Genomic DNA, 18,568 nt, shown 5'->3' on the forward strand with positions numbered 1-18,568 from the left:
ACCTCATAGGCTGTCTAGTCCAGGAGTTCTTAACTTTTTGTGTGTCCTGGACCCCTTGGGCAGGCAGTCTGGTAAAGTGTATAGACCTTGCCCCCCTCCTCAGAATCATGCTTTCAAATTACTGAAAGAAATGCTACCTCTCAGTGGGAGGTTAGTAGACAGGTTTGATGGGGCAATGTTGTTCCCACTTAGATATGAGGAAAGGCTTCACATTTGGCATATTGTGTTCTGAGTGCCCTCTTTTGGGAAGGACAGTACAAGTATCCAGAGAAGCATAAGCAATGTGACTAAAGGCCTCGATTGAGCCCTGCCATGTGAGGTTTGGCTAAAAGGACCGGGAATGTGGAGCCCAGAGAAGAGAAGATTTTGGAAATACATTATATTTGTCTTCAGTTACTCAAAGGGCTGCCATTTTAATTTGTTCTATTTGGCCCCAGAGGGCAAAAGTAGGAGCAATATGTAGAAGAGGTCAATCTAGGCTTGCTTCCTTATGATTAAAGCCATTCCAACATGGAATGTTGGCCACCTCTGGACACAGATTTTTCCCCCCATTGAAGTTCTGCCAACCATGCTTGCGGAAGCACTTGTAGAAGGGATTGGTGTTCAGTATGGGTTGGATGAGATGGCCACTGGGGTCCCTTCTCCTGCTGACATTCTGTGTGAGCTTCACAGAGGTGGCCACAGTGTTTAGAGGGTGATAAAGAACCCTGCTTGGCTAGAATGGAGCTTAGGTATGAGCTGAAGTGTCAGAGTAATGGGCTTACCTTAATCTGACTCCTTTCTGTCATACCTCAACCAGAGAGAAGTCTGCCACTTTTTTTATCTCATTCCTCCTGTCTCCTCTTCTTCTGCAGAAGCCCTTTTAAATAACAATGGACTGATTCTTACTGATAGGAACAGATCATTGATTATTTCTTAAATAAAAATCACCGATATTTATATGATATTTTGAGTCGGCAAAACACTTCACATACACTATCTCACATGATCTACATCATAAATTTGTGAACTACTAGATGAGTTATTTCTCACCTTTTATTGGGTGAAGAAAGAAAGGCTCAGGCAGGTCAAGTGACTTGCCTGGTACTGCACAGACAGCCAGGGGCAAAATTGGAACCCAGCTTTTCTTGACTCCCAGTCCAGCACTCTGTACATTAGGCCAAGCTGCCTCTGATCCCCAGAATATGTACTGCCAGGTTTCCAAGGAAATGTAAGAGATGGTTCCCGAATCCAAAGAGACGACTTTCCCTAGGGAGAAGAGGATAGACGTTAAAGGGAGTTTGAGTTAATCAATGGGCAGGTAGGTGGTGCAGTCCGTAGAATGCTAGGCCTGGAGTCAGGAAGACTCATCTTCCTGAGTTCAAATCCAGCTTCACACACTTACTAGCTGTATAACCTTGGACAAGTTGCTTAATCCTGTTTGCCTCAGTTTCATCATCAGGAAAATGAGCTGGAGAAGGAAATGGCAAACAACTCCAGGATCTTTGTCACAAATGGAGTCACAGATAGACATGACTGAAATGACTGAACAACGATGAAGTAACCAGTTAGTCAACAAGCATTCATTGCGCTCATACTGTGTTGGAAGCTGCCAAAATCATATCCTTAAAGCTCAGGTGGACATGTCGTCTCCTTGCTCAGGAATATCCAGTGGCTCCCTATTTCCTCTCGGATGAGAGTCCTTGAGCTTGTATTAGGTCCTTGATCCCATTGGCAGTTGTCTGGTGAAGTCTATAAAGCTCTTCTAAGAGTCATATTTTTAAATAAATTAGATACATGATTAATAATGAGACTGGTTATATTGATTTGTTTTTAAAACAACAAATTAATAGATTATAGGTTAGGAACCCCTGTTCTAGGCTACTAATTTTTTGCAAGGCAATTGGGGTCAATTGACTTGCCCAGGGTTACACAAATACTAAGTGTCAAGTGTCTGAGGCTGGATTTGGAACTCAGGTCCTCCTGACTCTAGGGTCAGTGCTCTATCCACTGAACCACCTAGCTAATCCATGCTACTGTATTTCTTAGACCACTCTGTTCTTTGTCTTTTCAACATCCTTTCTCATTCCTTTCCCATGAGTTCAACATAGCTTTGCAGCGCTCATCTTTCTAATAATATTTTATTTCCTCACAATTACATGTAAAAACAAATAAAATTCACTGGATTTTTTTTCAAGTTTTGAGTACCAAATTCTATCCTTCCCTCCTTCCTCTCCGCCATACCTGAGATGGTAAGCAATCTGATATAAGTTATAAGTATGCAATCATGTAAAGCATTTCCATATTAGTCATTTTGTGCAAGAAGACTTGATAAATAAGGAAGAAAGAAAGAAAGAAAGAAAGAAAGAAAGAAAGAAAGAAAGAAAGAAAGAAAGAAAGAAAGAAAGAAAGAAAGAAAGAAAGAAAGAAGGAAAGAAAGAAGGAAGGAAGGAAGGAAGGAAGGAAAGGAAGGAAGGAAGGAAGGAAGGAAGGAAGGAAGGAAGGAAGGAAGGAAGGAAGGAAGGAAGGAAGGAAGGAAAGGAGAGAGAGGAAGGGAGGGGGAAGGGAGGGAGAGAGGAAGGGAGGAATAGAGGGAGGAAGGAAAGGAGGAAGGAAGGGAAAAATAGTAAGCTTCAGTCTGTATTCAAACAACATCTGTTCTTCCTCTGGAAGTGGATAGCATTTTTTATCATGAGTCCTTTGGTACTGTCTGGGATCACTGTACTTCTGAGAAAACCTAAGTCATTCACAGTTCTTCATCATAAAATATTACTATTACTCTGTGCAATGTTCTCCTGGTCCTGCTCACTTCACTTTGTATCAGTTCATGAAAGTCTTTTCAGGTTTTTCTGAAATCATCCTGCCGATTTGGCATTTTTTTACATTTTTATTTGCTTTTAGTTTTCAACATTAATTTCCATAAGATTTTGAGTTCTAAATTTTTCTCCCTCTTTCTCTGCTCCCTCCTCCACAAGATGGTATGTAATCTGATATAGGCTATCCATGTCCTTCCACATTAGTCATATTGTAAAGAAGAATTAGAACCAAAAGGAAAAGCCACAAGAAAGAAGAAACAAAAAAAGAGCGGGAGAGGAAATAGTCTGCTTCAATCTGCATTCAGACTCCATAGTTCTTTCTCCGCGTGTGGACAGCATTTTCTGTCATGAGTCTTTAGGAATTCTGGGGTGGAATGAGTAGGACCAGGCAAAGATGGTATACAGTAACAGCAATATTATATGATGATCAACTGTGAATGAATTAGTTATTCTCAGCAATACAATGATCCAAGACAATTCTGAAGGACTTATTATGAAAGATGTTATCCATTCTTAGAAAAAGAACTAGTGGAGTCTGATTGCAGATTGAAGCATACTTTTTTGTGCTTTATTTTCATTGTTTTTGGCCTATTTTCTTTCACAACATGACGAATATGGAAATACTTTTTGCATGACTGCACATATATAACCTATATCAAATTGCTTGCCTTCTCAATGAGGAGTGAGGGAAGGGAAGAAGGGAGAGAATTTGGAACTCAAAGTTTAAAAAAAGAATGTTAAAAATCGCTTTTACTTGTAACTGGGGAAAAATAAAATACTAAATAAATATTTTTTTAAAAGAAAAGATGGGACTTCTTGGCACCAGGATGGTGGCGTGAGGAAGGGACTCCCCAGAGCCCTCCCAAAGTCTCCTCCAAACAACCTTAAAAAACTCCTCAGAATAAATTTAGGAGCAGGGGAATTACACCAATCACACCTATCACAGCTGATCATCGTACAATATTGCTATTACTGTATACCATCTTTACCTGGTCCTGCTCATTTCACTTTGCATCAGTTCGTGTAAGTCTTTCTAGGTTTTTCTGAGAGCATCCTACTACTCATTTCTTATAGCACAATAATATTCCATCACAATCATATACCACAACTTCCCCAATGGATGGGCATCTCCTCAATTTCCAATTATTTGCCACCACTAAAAGAGCTGCTATAAATATTTGTGTACAAATACATCCTTATTCTTCTCCTTTTTATTCCTTTGGGATATTAATCTCGTAGTGGTATTGCATGGTCAAAGAGCAAGTGTGGTATTATAACCCTTTGGGCATAGTTTCTGATTGCTCTACAGAATGGTTGAATCAGTATATAACTGCACCAACAAAGCATTAGTGCCTCAATTTTCCTGCATTGCCCTCCAACATTTATCATTTTCCTTTTCTGTCTGTCATCTTAGCCAATCTAACTGTGGGGCGGTACTTAGGAGTTTTTTAATTTGCATTCCTCTAATCAATAACGATATAGAGCATTTTTTCATGACTCCATAGCTTTGATTATTTTGTCTGAAAATCACCTGATCATATCCTTTGGCCATTTATCAGTTAAGGAATGTCTCTTTTTTTATATAAATTTAACTCAGTTTTCTATAGATTTGAGAAATGAGCCTTTATCAGAGAAACTTGCTGTAAATTATTTTCAGAGTTACAATCACTAACTGCATTTCCCTCCATCCTATTCCCCCCCCATTTATCCTTCCCTCTCTTTATCTTTTCACCCTGTCCACCCTTAAAAGTGTTTTGCTGTGGATAGAGCACTGGCCCTGAAGTCAGGAGGACCTGAGTTCAAATCCGGCCTCAGACCAAACACTTGACACTTACTATCTATGTGACCCTGGGCAAGTCACTTATCCCCAATTGCCCCCCTAAAAAAATGTTTTGCTTCTGACCACCACCTCCACCAATCTGTCCTCTCTTTTCTCAGTGTCCTCACCTTCTCTTATCACTTTTCATTCCTACTTTCTTCTAGGGTAAGATCAATTTCTATACTCACATGAGCATGTATGTTACCCCTCTTTGAGCCAATTCTGCTGAGAGTAAGGTTCAAGTGCTCCCTCCTGAATCTCCATCTTCCCCTCCACTGTAAAAGCTCTTCCTCAGCTTCCCTCTTAAAGGCAAGCAGCAAGGTGGCACAATGGATAGTACACTGGGCCTTGAGTCTGGAAGACTTGAGTTAACTCCAGCCTCAGATACTTCCTAGCTGTGTGACCCTGGCAAGTCACTTTACCTATGCCTATGTCAGCTTTCTCAACTGTCAAATGAAGATACTAATAGCACCTACCTTGTAAGGTGATTGGGACACTCCCAGGAGATAATATTTCTAAAGCACTTAGCATCATGCTTAGCACATAGTAGGAACTTAATAAATGCTTGTTCCCTCCATTCCATCATGAAATGGAAATGATAAATGTGGACCTAGCACTTTGATATTTACAAAGTATTCATTTGATCTTCCCAACAGCCCTGTGATAGTGATACTATGGGTATGATTACCTCTGTTTTGCAAATGAGGAAATTGAGTCTCAAGTTATAGCGAGTGACAGAAAAGGGATGAGACAGAAGGAGGTGAAAGAAGACCCCAGGGGACACAGGACCCTGAACCACAGATGGTCTTATGACCTACAGGACTCACAGCATTAAGAATCAAACCGTGAAATATTACTATCCCACTGGAATTAATGCTTTGACTAAGCTACCCATCTATCTTCTGATGGCCCTGACCTCCAGAAAGTGCAAGTTATCCACTGAAAAAAAAGACAGAAAAATAGACGACTTTTAAAATCCAGTAGGTAAATGCTTCATGTGTGCAAATGATGGCCTGGGGTTTGCTACCCTTGTGATAGCTATTTGGGGACCCTCTAGAGAAGCACTTCCTCCACTGGTTGACCAAACTGATGAAGTTGGGTTAATTAAATGTATAAGGGAAGACTGTGGTCCTTCTCCAGCCTTGCTTAGTGGTCAGGTCTGAGTGACTTCTGGCCCAAGGCCAGGCACTGGGGTCTCCCAGCACTGCTCAAATCAGAACAGTGTTAGGGAGGCCACTCTCCACCCTGTTTCATTATGCTAATCAACGAAAGCAGTAAAGTGTAGCTGTTTTCACAGATTTTAGTCACAAGACCCATTTATACTCTTAAAAATTATTGAGTGCTGGGGCAGCTGGGTGGCTCAGTGGATAGAGAGCTCTGGCCTTGGAATCAGGAGGACCTGAGTTCAAATGGGACCTCAGACACATAACACTCTTACTAGCTGTGTGATCCTGGACAAGTCACTTAACCCTGATTGCCTTGCCAAAAAAAGAAAAAATAAATTATTGAGGGCCTCCAAGAGTTTTTGTTTATGCGGGTTATATCTATCAACATTTATCATATTAGACAATAAAACTGATGTTTTTAAAATATTTATTCATTTTAAAATAACCTTAATAAACCCATGACATGTTAACATAAATAATATTTTAATGAAAAATGAATATTTTCCCAAACAAAAAAAGAGTGAGGAGAATGGCATTATTTTATCTATTTTTATTAATGTCTTTAATTTCTGGCTTAAGAGAAGGCAGCTGGATTCTCCTGTCTGTCTCTGCATTTAGTCTATGGTTTTGGTTGAAGTATATGAAGAAAATGCAGCCTCACACAGATATGTAGTTGGAAAAAAGAATAGGAAAATAATATCTGTGTAGTATTATAAAAATAGTTTTGACCTTATGGACCCCTTAAAATGGTCTAGGGACCCCCAGATGTCTACTTTTGGTGGTTCTCCTTTGAGAACCAATGGGGTAAAGGGAAGCACGTTGTACTTAGTCAAGAAACCTGGCTTTGGATACAATTCTGATGTGTACTAAGCATGTGACTCTGAGCAGGTCGCTTCTCTCTACCTCAGATTCCCCTGTCAGTGAAATGGAGACAGTACATTTCTTTCTTACCTCACAAGAGTGGAAAGCCAGATAAAGCAAGTGAATGGCTTTGAGCTCTTTAGAAAGAAGATCTTGAAAAGATAGCAACACTGAGAGGGAGTATGGTGTAGCAGATAGAGAACTGAATTGACCTTGTAGTCAGGAAGACCTGGGTGCACGTCCCCTTCCATGATACACACAGGGTTTGCAAATCGTTGACCCTCTCATTGTCCCAGACCACTGGAAGATAGTAAGTTCTGGTGGAGTTGTTGATCTTTATCAGTTGCCATTCCCCCAAAAAAGTATTATAAGTATTTTTACAATGCATTTAGGGCTCATTAATAAGCCATCATGATATTATCATCTTATTAAAGTATATTTTAAGGATAAAATTTTATCTGAAGAATCAGTCTGGGGCAAGGTAATGGACTATAGGTGCATTTACAGATGTAGCTAATATGCTTTTGAGTATTCCCAAAATCTGAGCTCAAATCCTACCTCAAATATTCACCTGCTGTGTGACCCTGGGCAAGTTATTTAACCTTTCTGTGCCTCAGTGCCATCATTTGTAAAATGAGGGAGTTGGACTCTGTCCTCTAAGGTCCTTTCCAGCCCTCTGCCTATGAGCCGATAATTCTGTTGCTTCTATGCAAAAATAAACAAAAAGAAAAGAACATCTGTGAAACATTTTTAAAGTAAAGTAAGAGAAAGCAGAAGGATGTGCAGACAAGGTCAGAGACAAAAAGAGCAATTCTAGTACTAAGGCATTAAATTAAAATAGAAACTTTTACAAAGTCAGAAGTTCACAGCTTCACACACAGTCCTCTTCTGTTTGTTCTATATGGAAATGCTCCCATTTGCCAGTGTTTAGATTCACAATAAGAAAGAAAATTCCAAGGAATCTATGATGATAGAAACTGATCGGCTTCCTCTTGGATTAAGAGGAATTTTGTCCTATTGGGTCTGTGAGGTAGACAGTACAAGGTGCATTATCCCCATTTGACAGAAGGGGAAACTGAGGCTTTGGCAGATTCAGTGACATGGTCACTCAGCTAGCAAATGTGAGAGTCTAGATTTGAATTTAGGTCTTCTGATTCCAACTCCTTGCTTCACTGCATTAGAAGAAAAAACTGAGGGGGCTGGTACTTTTTTTTTTTTATAAAAATAGTAACCTAGGAATAGTTTCAGGCTTTTTTTCATTTTTATTACATTTCTGTGCTTCTGGTTTGTTACTTTAGCCCCAGAATAGAGACAAAATCATGACATCCATAAATTTTAGGATGACCAAACTGGTAAGAAACTGATGTTATAATTTGAATCTCAAGTCAGGCTCCCATCAGACTTGATGACTAGTCTTTTCAAAGCTGATCCTGAAATTTCCCAAAGGAAACTTACTGACTGGTCAAGAAACTAAGAAAAAGTCCAAAGTTGCATTAATAATTTGTCATCTCTTCAATTCATCTGCTTAGGTCGACAAAGAGAAGCCAATTCCCTCTGTCTTTTCCCAAAGGATTCCCAATTCTAGTCAGAATACTTCTGGGAACTGTAAGGAGGTCACTGACAGTCAACTTGAAGGAAATACTTCCCCTGAGAAGAAGTCAAATGAGGAAACAGCTTTCCGGAAGAAACTATTTATAGTCAGTTTGGAAAGAGATCAGAGGAACCATGAGCCATGACAGGTACAGCGTCATCGATGCCATTAAATCACTCACGGTTGTCAGCAAAGAGATTGACAATGAACAAGGCAAGATAATGTTGGTTCTCAGGAAAATGGGAAGTGAGAATGGGTATGTTAACCTGGACACGCCCCTCTAGCATGTGCCCGAGGGTTCTCACTTTGAGATTAGATTTGTCCAAAGTAAGGGCCACAAAAAAGATGCCAGTGAGCATCTGAGACAATATGACCACTAAGGTGGAGAGTGAATCAAATTCTATGTTTTTTGCTATGGGGCAAAACTATTGTGAGTTGTCCCAAGCTTCTTAAAGAAGGGTGTAAACTCTGTCATTATGCCTTCAAAAGAGAAACTATTGAGAATGCCTTGGACAAAGATGGCAGATTTCCTTCCTTTACTGGAAAAGTGGAATCTGATAGAAAAGGCGGATGATGTTTTAGAAAACACCCTTCCAGTTGATGATTTAGATGACAGATGTTTTCAGGTAGAGGTACATAGAAGGGCATCATCCCGAAAAGTGGCTCCTCGGAGCTCTGAGCTGGAACAAAGAGAAAGCTGTGTGTCAGAAAGACAAATTTTGGATCTGTATCTCAGTGTGAGAAAGGAAGGTGAGATAATCAAACAAAATTCTAATCAAGAAAAAAAGGAGAAAAAACCAAATCAGTACCCTACTTAATATACATAGAAAGGACTTTGAAAAACTAACATGAGATTCTACCTCAATTAAAGTCCATAAATTACTGTGTCACCTGGGTAACCCTATAGGGTACATATTCTGGAAAAACAATGGAATCTCTCATGGAGCCACTTGCTTTGTCTTGAGGGATCACTACATTCTCACTTGTTGCCATATAGTGAACTTAATATTGGGGGTAGGAGTGGAGCCAAGTGTGTGAGCAGAAAAAATCAGTAACTGTGCATAGGTGACCTTTGCTGATGAAGATGTTCATTCAAACTCAGATGAGAAGTGGTCCATTGAGCCTTAGTTTGAATTCTTTAGTAAAACCCTGGATTACATAGTGTTGGAACTAAAGGAAAGTGACATTCCTGTTTCCAAGGATTAATGGGACCATTTTTCTTCTTCACCATTGAATGGCCTCCTGTATATCACTGGTCACATAGATAAACAGAGAAGGGTAACTGATCCTTGTTATGTGATCCCCCAATCACATCAGGAACAGAAGAGTCAAGACCACGTCCAGGCCAAAGGAGAGGAAGATTTTGCCATTGACGCTCATGAAATGAACCACATTCACATGTTTACACCAAGAAGTTTTCAAGAGGTAGTCAGTGATGACACCATTTTCCTCTTTGGATATTCTGGCTCCCCTATCGTCAATGCAGACTTAAAGCTAGTTGCCATAGCTACTGCCAGCTTTTCATATACCTCTGAGAAAGAATTTTCTAGCATCGCTGAGTCTGGGTCATCTATGAAGGCCATTCTCCATAATATGAGTCAGCAACATAAGACTTGGTATAGCTCACTAAGTTTAGGTCAAGAGGATGTTGAAATGGTGCATGAAGAGTGTGACTAAAATCCACCATCTTCAGAGAATTTATTCTCAGGTTGGCAGTGACCAAATGGTCTGCCAGTCTGCAAAAATGGCCCATGGATTTCAGGAAATGAAAAAGTCCCCAAAGCAGTTTCATGTAATTTTTGTTGTTGTTGTTCAGTTGTTTCAGTCATGTCAGACTTCCTGTCACCCCATTTGGCATTTTCTTGGCAAAAATCTTGGAGTGGTTTGCCATTTCTTCCACCAGATCATTTGACAGATGAGGAACTGAGGCAAAGCGGGTGAAGTGACTTGCCTGGGGTCACACAGCTAGGAAGTGTCTGAGACCAGTTTTGAATTCAGGAAGACAAGTCTTCCCAGCTTCCAGCCCAGTGTTCTATCGGCTGCACCCTCTAGCTGCCTTCATGTGATTAAAAACACTTAAAAACTGTAAAAGTCAAAAGAATCTTTTATTAATTCATTCATCAAGCATTTATTAAGCATCCACTGCATGCAAAGTTCTAGGGGGAAAAAGGCTCAATTCATAGCCATTGAGTTCATCTATCTTAGTATTAACCAAGAGACAGCAGCAAAATAAATGGTCGGATGGATGGACATTTGACACAATAAAATTCCAAAAGAACAAAAAATTGGAGATGCCTTTTATAATTTGTAGAATATGTTGCTTCTTCATTTGGAATCCCTCTGGCTAATGACTTTCTAGAGTGGAGTCACCTCTTCACGTCACCCTGGAGAAATCCTCGGACTGCTTTCTTCATTTTTCTTGAGCATGAGTTGCAATCGGATCTGGGGAAGTGAAACTTGCCTGAGGATTTTAAAGTTTTGCATCTGAACCCTGTGGCCTCTCCAGTAGAGTTGATAATGAATTGAAAGAAAGAAGGTAAAAAAGGAAGGAAGGAAGGAAGGAAGGAAGGAAGGAAGGAAGGAAGGAAGGAAGGAAGGAAAGAAGGAAGCAAAAGAAAGAAAGAGAGAGAAAGAAAGAAAGAGAGAAAGAAATGAAGGAAGGAAGGAAGGGAGGAAGGGAGGGAGGAAGGAGAATTGCTTCAACACTTATGTACTAGGCACTGTGTTAGTACTGCTGGAGATACAAAATTATTCAATCATTTTAGAAACAAATTAAGTGAAATGTAGTTGTTTTATATAAGTACTTGCATGTGTATGTATGTGAGAGGGACATGGTCATCCCCTTTAAGACATTTATAAACATGAGTAATATGAAAATACGTTTAATAGAAATGTATGTGTATAGTCTATATCATATTGTGTGTCGTCTTGGGGAGGAAGGCGGGAGGGAGAGGGAGAAAATTTAAAACTCAAAAGCTTATGGAAGTGATTGTTGATAATTCAAAATAAATTAATAAAAAAGTTTTAAAAAAAGAAATTTCTCAGCTGAGGCTGCCATTCTGTTTGTGAAGAGAGAAAGAATGACGCTCTGCCAGGGCATATGCAAAAGGGCCTCCCATTTAAAGAGAAGGCATATAACCATGGGAAGAGCCTAGAACTTGGAAGCCTCAAGACCTCAGTCTGAACCCTGGCACTGGCACTGTGCTACAAAAGCCACCTCTTTTCCTTACCACTTAGGAGGCAGCTAGATGGCCTGGTGACTAGAGCTCTGAACTTGGAGGCAAGAAAGTCTGAGTCCAAATCCACTCTCAGAAACTTAGTCACTTACCCTGCTTCAGCGTCCTCATCTGTATGATGGTGATGATAATAGTGCCTCCTCACCAGGTTTTTATGTGGATTAAATAAGGAAACAAGTGAAAATCATTTTGCAAATTTTAAAGTGTTCTATAAATTATAGCTGCTGCTGTTTCTTGTGTGATGTTGGCAGGTCCCTTAAGCTCCTTGGGCCTCAGTTTCCTCAGCTGTAAAATGAGGTAATTGGACTAGATGACATGAAGTCCTTTCTAACTGTGGAAGAATTATCTGTACTGACGTCTCAAAATAGAGGCAAAGCATTCTATTATCTCCCAAAGCAGACTGTACCTATGGTAAAGCCTCATTCACTAATTCACATGCTGCCAGTTTAGAATTTTGACGATGTAAAGGTTAACTGTAGCCCTGTTTGAGTTATCTGGGGTGGGGGGAGTATGTGGTAAATTAGATAATAAATAATGAATGATTAATGGTAAGGAAGGAATTTGTTTGAAATGAAAGAACACTGAATATTGAATCCAAAGACCTTGGGCAAGATGTCTAAACTCTCTGAGGCTCAGTTTCCCCATCTGTGAAATGATAAGGTTGAATTAAATGATCTTTCAGGTTTTCTCCTTGCCCTAAATTCTATGATTCTTATGTTAGTAATTTGGTTTATAGCCTATTTAAGAGAACACTCCAGTTTAAACACCCTCAAGTGTAGATGGGAAGACTATTTTAAATCACCCATATCTGTTCATCGAAGAAGGTCCTATAAAGACTGACTCAACCACACTTCATAAGCCTAGAATTGCTATATGTTCTTAAAATGAGCAAATGGGATTTTGAAAATGTTCTGTCCCATAGTCTAAGAAAAACCTGGGGTTTTTTTGTTTATGCATTTTGGGGCTTTTACCCTCCTTGTATTGCAGGCTGCCCCTGCTCTAGACCATCCCTAGCTGCTTTTTTCTAAACATGTTTATGCCGCAGATTTCTTTGCTCTGCATCGTGCTTGGAAAATGTGGCAGCACCCCACTGGTCAGTCCCTAGCATCGCCTGCTTGTAACATCAGAGATAAGAAATCAATCAGCTGGGCCTGAGAGAGAACCCACACTTCCCTATAAAATCTATGGATCTCCCGTGCAGTGTTGAACTACTCCGTTATGAAGGCCATGAAGGATACAGATATCACCCATTTCAACTCAAAGGAGTAATGAGAACCTGATGTGATCTGGGTGTGCCAGCTCCAGAGGGTAGCCTCAAGAATCGTAGATGACCACAGGCAAACGTAGCATGAAAGTTAACGTAGCATGCAATTTAAAAAGAAAACAAGCTGTGTGCAATAGAGTCACCGTTTCATGTACAATGTTTTTTTTTTTTTTTTGGTATTTTCATATATGGAAAGGCTCATTTTAATTGGGGTAAAGTTGGGAATTGAAAAAAATTAGAAAAAAAAGTAACGTCATTGACCCTATAACCTGGAAATTATCATTCTTGAGGTGATTTCAACGCTCTTCATTAATATCTTTGACTGTCCCTGTTTCCCTTGGGCCTTATGTCTTCCTTTGTATGAGTTAAAATGTACCTAATAAAAGTCTAGCACTTTAAGCATCACTAGCCATTCTGACAAGTGCAAATTTTTCTAAATCCCCAGATGCTGACGGGCTGGGGCATTCTGGGAGGATATATAATTGCCAAGTAAGCGCCTCTAGGACAGAGACTGCTTCTTCGTCTTTGAATTTCGAGGACCTGGCACAACCGTGTGAAGGTTGAACCCTGCCTCCAAATACTAGCCATGTGCTTCTGGGCAAGTCACAGATCTTGGGCTCAGTTTTTTTTATCTGTATAACTGAGATGATGGTAGCACCTACATTGCAGGAGCACATGGGGTTATCTAATGGAATGTATTTTTTTATATTTTTTAAAATTTATTTATTTTGTTTTATCAACAATCACTTCCATATGCTTTTGAGTTTAAAATTTTTCTCCCCCTTCCTCCCCACCACCCTCCCCAAGACAGTGCAAAATTTGATAGAAGATTTTATATATATATATACATATACATTCTTATTAAACATTTTCAGATTAGTGATGTTGTAAGTAAAAATTAGAACCAATAGGAGGAACCACCAAAAAGAGGAAACAAAACTCAACAGAAGAGAAAAAATAGCAAACAGTATGCTTCGATCTGCATTCAAATTCCATCGTTCTTTCTTTGGATGTGGATAGCATTTTCCATCATGAGGCCTTTGGAGATGTCTTACATCCTTGTATTGCTAGGAAGGGTTAAGTTTATCAATATTATTCATCGCACAACGTGGTTGTTATTGTGTACAAAGTCCTCTTGGTTCTGCTCACTTCACTCAGCATCAGACCATACAAGTCTTTCCAGGTTTTTTGGAAGTCAGCCTGCTCATCATTTCTTATACCACAATAGTATTCCATTACATTCATATACCACAACTTGCTCAGCCATTCCCCAATTGATGGGCATCCTCTCAATTTCCAATTCTTTGCCACCACAAAAAGAGCTGCTATGAATATTTTTGTACCTATGGGTCCTTTTCTCATTTGTATGATCTCTTTGGGATATAGCCCTAGAAGTGCTATTGCTGGGTCAAAGGGTATGCACATTTTTATAGCCCTTTGGGCATAGCAATGGAATGTATTTTTCAGACCTTATAGCATTATATACATTGTCACTGTGTTCATGCACGTAATACTTATTGATCAATGCTTAATGGTACCATATTGTTAACCATCCTTTTTACATATTAATTCATACATAGTCAAAAAGGTAACTGTGAAACATATTTCTATGTTTGACATATGGGGATTTTCACTACTCTTATAGCATGATGGATACCTTTTAGCTTATCTGATTGTTAATACTTTAAAAATCACATATACATTATCCATTCTTTCAATAAATCATACTGTATCCTAACACTGATGTTTTCAGATGTTTCTGTCTAGTAGAAACATGTTTTTAATTTCTGATGTTACCCCCAAAAGGAGGGTATCAGATGTAAGTGGAGAGCCTGAAATAGGATGGAACTAATCCAAAGCTCCCTTTTTTGCCTTTTCCTGGCAAAGAAGGAGACAGCATGGTGGCATCCCAAGGGTGATGGAGTAGAGGCCCTAATACCCAGATTCCAAATGGAGTTTCGCCACTAACAATCCACGAGACTTGAGAGGCAAATTGAACCTGTCTCTGGGTCTCAGTTTCCTAGCCTGTAAGATGATGCAGTTGGTTTTAGATTTTCAGTAAAGTACATTCTAGCACTTCGGCTATTTCAGGCATTCCAGCTTAGCATCTGTTACTACTCATTTTCAATCACTTAAGATTCCTCGGCTCTTCATTACAGTAGTACTCACTTATAATTCTAACACTCTGTTGGGTAAATGCCACCTTGTACCTTTGATGAACCTGCCTTACTGAGCTCTAGCCTTGGAATACTCCCTCCATTCACTGCATGCTGCTGAATGAAGACAGAGAAAATCCGAAAACCATGCTGAAATTATGTTCTATAATTTCAATTGGTTCCTTGCTGTGACAAGGCAATCTTTTTACACCTCCCTAATCTGTTCACTGTCCCAGTCACAGAAGTTTGCCAAGGCTTTACATCCTTCCCCTACCCCTACCTTAGCTGAAAACCCTTCTTGGTATTTCACTGAAGAAAGTAAGGCTATTCAGCAAAACTGCCTTTTCCTCTTCTCATTCAGGTCTCTCCCCCACTATCTTCACCCACCTCATATAGAAGTGACCTTTCTGCCAAGGCAAATCCCTTTTCATTCACAAGAGATCCCATTCTACCCTATCTTCTCCAGCCAAATGCTTTCTCTATCATCCCTCTTCTCTGCCTGTCTCCTGACTGTTTTACAAAAACACGCATGATTCCCCTCTCCTCCAAAATTTTCCTTTGGACTATCTCTCCCTGCTAGCATTTATCTTTTAGTTCTCCTCTTTCATGGCTAAACTCCTTGGGAAGGTCTTGTACAATCAGTGCCTCCTCTTCCATAACTCTATAGTCACTCAACTGAAACTGTTCTCTCTGGTTACCAGGGATCCTTTATATGTCATATCTAATGGCCTTTTCTCAGTTTTCAACTTTGAATTCTCTGTTCCCTTTGTCAATAACCATTTTGATGCTCTCTTGTCTCTAGGTTTTCGCAACACTTCTAGCTCCTGATTCTCCTCATTCCCATCCAATGGTTCTTTCTCCTTTGCTGAATCTTCTTCCAGGCCTCAACCAGATAACTGTGAATGTCCCCGAAGGCTCTCTCCTGGATCCTCGTCTTCATCTGTACTGTTTTGCTTGGTGGTCTCATCAGCATCCGTGATCTCCGTTCTAATGATTTTCAAGTCGATCCTAACCGTCTATCCCTAACCTCTTTGCTGACCTCAGATGTCCCTACACATCTTAGAGTCAACACATCTAAAAGTGATCTGGTCTCTTCCTCACTCCAGGCATCTCCTCTTCCCAACTTTCCTGTTGCTACTAAGTGTATCTTCACCTCTCCAGGCCCCCAGGTTCTGCCTTCTTGGTGTCCTCCTCAACTCTTTGTTCTTACTACCCGCCCATGTGCATGTCCCGTCACTTCTGCCTTGGTGACATTTCTCTTGTCTGCTCCCTTCTCTTCTCTCATGCTGCCACCCACCCTGGTGCAGGATCTCATCACCTCAAGCCTGAACTATTGCAGTAGCCTGCTGATAGGCCTCTCAGCCTAGTCTCGCCACCGCTCCAGTCCATCTTCTGCTCAGTTGTCAAATGGGTCCTCATGAATCTCAGATCTGACTGTCACTCCCTCCGCCATTCACTCAACTTCAGAAGCTACTTCAGAAGCTCCCTTCTACCTCCGAGATTAAATAGAAAACCTTCTATTTGGCATTTAAAGCCCTTCCTAACCTGCCCTCCTCCCCCACCTTTCCAATCTTCTTATGCCTTGTTCCCCCCACATATTCAGTGATTCAGTGACACTGACCTCTTTACTGTGCCTCCATCTCCCAACTCCAAGAAGTTTCACTGACTGGCCCCCATCTCTGCCTCCTGGCTTCCTTCAAGTCTGCCCTATAGGGAAGCCTTCCTGACCTCCTCCCCTATCCCACTCTGACATTATCTCCAATTTATCTGGTCTGTATCTGGTTTGTACATAGCTATTTGTCTCCTCGTGTTTTCTCTTCCATGTGTAAGTTTCTAAAGGGCAGGGGATGTTTTTTGCCTTTCATTGTATCCACAGCACTTAGCACCGTGCCTAACACCTAGAAGACACTTAATAAATGCTTCTTGATTTGCCTGGAGGAACACAGGCTCAGTCAATTCCATAGCTTAGTAATGTCCCAGTAAAACAGGAGCGTGAAAGAAGGGGCAGCCCACACTGGAGAGGATGGCCAGAGATGTCCGTAAGTGCCAGGAGGCAGAAAGAGTGTGAGCTGACCAGATGAAGAGGGGTTCTGTAATTCTGGAGCTGGGATTTCAGAAAACACCAGGCAGTGGAAGGATAGATGATCATAAATTTAGAGCAGGAAGGAACATTAGAGATGACCTCATTTTATAGGTGAGGAAACTGACCTAAGGGGCGAAGTAATTTGGCCAAGGTCTCACAGGGAGTAAATAGCAGAGGTGAAATTTGAACTCACACCCCATGACTCCAAGTTCAGTACTCTTTCTTATGCTCAATTCTGGCATTGAATAAGGACTAGACACTGAGGGAAGGGAAGGAAAGAAGGAAGGAAACATTGATTAAGCTCCTACTATGTGACAGGTACCGGGTCAAATTCGGGGGAATGGGTTTTCCCTTTGGCAGACAGCGGAGTCAGAGCACAGGAAGAAGTTTGTCAGCACAGCATCAACCAATCAAAAAGCATTTATCAAGTGCCACCATTTATCAGGCAACGTTCTAGGTGATGGAGATGCACACAAATAATCTTTAATCCCAAGGAGCTTCCGTTCTAATGGTGGACACAGCAAGTGGACATACACATGTATATATGTGTAGGTAGGTGTGTCTGTGTGTGTGTGTACATATTATTAAGGAATATTAAAGGGTCCCCTGAACTTGTATTTTTGGTTGCTATATTTTCCAGAAACCCTAGACCCAGAGTATACAGGAGGCCCTGAATGCATCAAGGAGGAAGCCTCCCCTACCTCCCACCAAAGCTGATGTAATTTGTTGTTTGCATCATAAACTGGACTCCCTGTGTGTGCTTGGGAGCCATGACAGGTGTCAGACAGTCCGCACTAGGTTAAGAAATTGCTTGTGGGACCTTGTAGATAAGCAGACCATCTGTCTTCATGGTCTGGCAGTTTCCAAGTGAAAAAATGTGGCTCTTGTCTTGGCCTTGCTCCTCCCATTCAGGAGGGCTTTTGTCCTCTTCCCATCTTTACTGTACCTTTTTCCCTCTCCTGCTATGCCCCTTTGAGATGGAGATTTGTCTTTCTCCTCCTCCCTTTGTCCTGATGTCATAAATATGCAAACTTCTGTATACATCATGAACTCTTTGGGTTCCACATGCGTGTTCATTTCTCTTGTAATCAACCCAGTTTTCACGTAAGTTTCATGAATTTGTGATTTCTGTTGGAAATATATATATAAGTATGTATAACATAAACAAAGTTAATACATATAAACTAAATAAATACAAGGTAGTTTGGGGAAGAGGGCAAGCATTTATTACGCGCCTGCCATGTGCCAGTCACTTTTCTAAGTGCTTTACAAATATCTCATTTGAGTATCCCAACTGCCTTACAGTGGAGGTAGTGTTATTATTCTCATTTTCTAGATGAGGAACATGAGGCAGATGTTAAATGACTTGCCCAGGATCACACAGGTATTTGGTGTCTGAGGCAGGATCTGAACTCAGGCCTTCCTGATGCCAAATCTAGCCCTTCTACCACTTAGCTGCTGGGATAATATGCAAGCCCCCTTTATAGAACACTTTGTCTCACACTTCAGGCCCCAGCAAATATACCCTAGGTTCAGGGTACTCTGTGGGTTTGCATCCACTCAAAAGTTACAGCTCACAAGCTCTTACTTATAATGT

General features: G+C 40.6%; 1 pseudogene across 1 annotated transcript in view; it reads left to right on the forward strand.

Annotated features, from left to right (window-relative positions):
- The window catches only part of LOC110200752 (serine protease FAM111A-like), a 20,045-nt pseudogene extending 5,575 nt beyond the window's left edge, over positions 1-14,470 (forward strand). The window contains exons 2-3 of the transcript XR_013484171.1: positions 8,171-8,804; positions 9,086-14,470. The product of XR_013484171.1 is annotated as a serine protease FAM111A-like (transcript). The remainder of the gene's footprint in view (positions 1-8,170; positions 8,805-9,085) is intronic.
- The last annotated feature ends 4,098 nt before the right edge of the window (positions 14,471-18,568 follow it).

The sequence above is a fragment of the Phascolarctos cinereus genome, unplaced genomic scaffold (genome assembly GCF_003287225.1).
Source record: "Phascolarctos cinereus isolate Bilbo 61053 unplaced genomic scaffold, phaCin_HiC Scaffold_9;HRSCAF=440, whole genome shotgun sequence".
NCBI classification, from domain to species: domain Eukaryota; kingdom Metazoa; phylum Chordata; class Mammalia; order Diprotodontia; family Phascolarctidae; genus Phascolarctos; species Phascolarctos cinereus.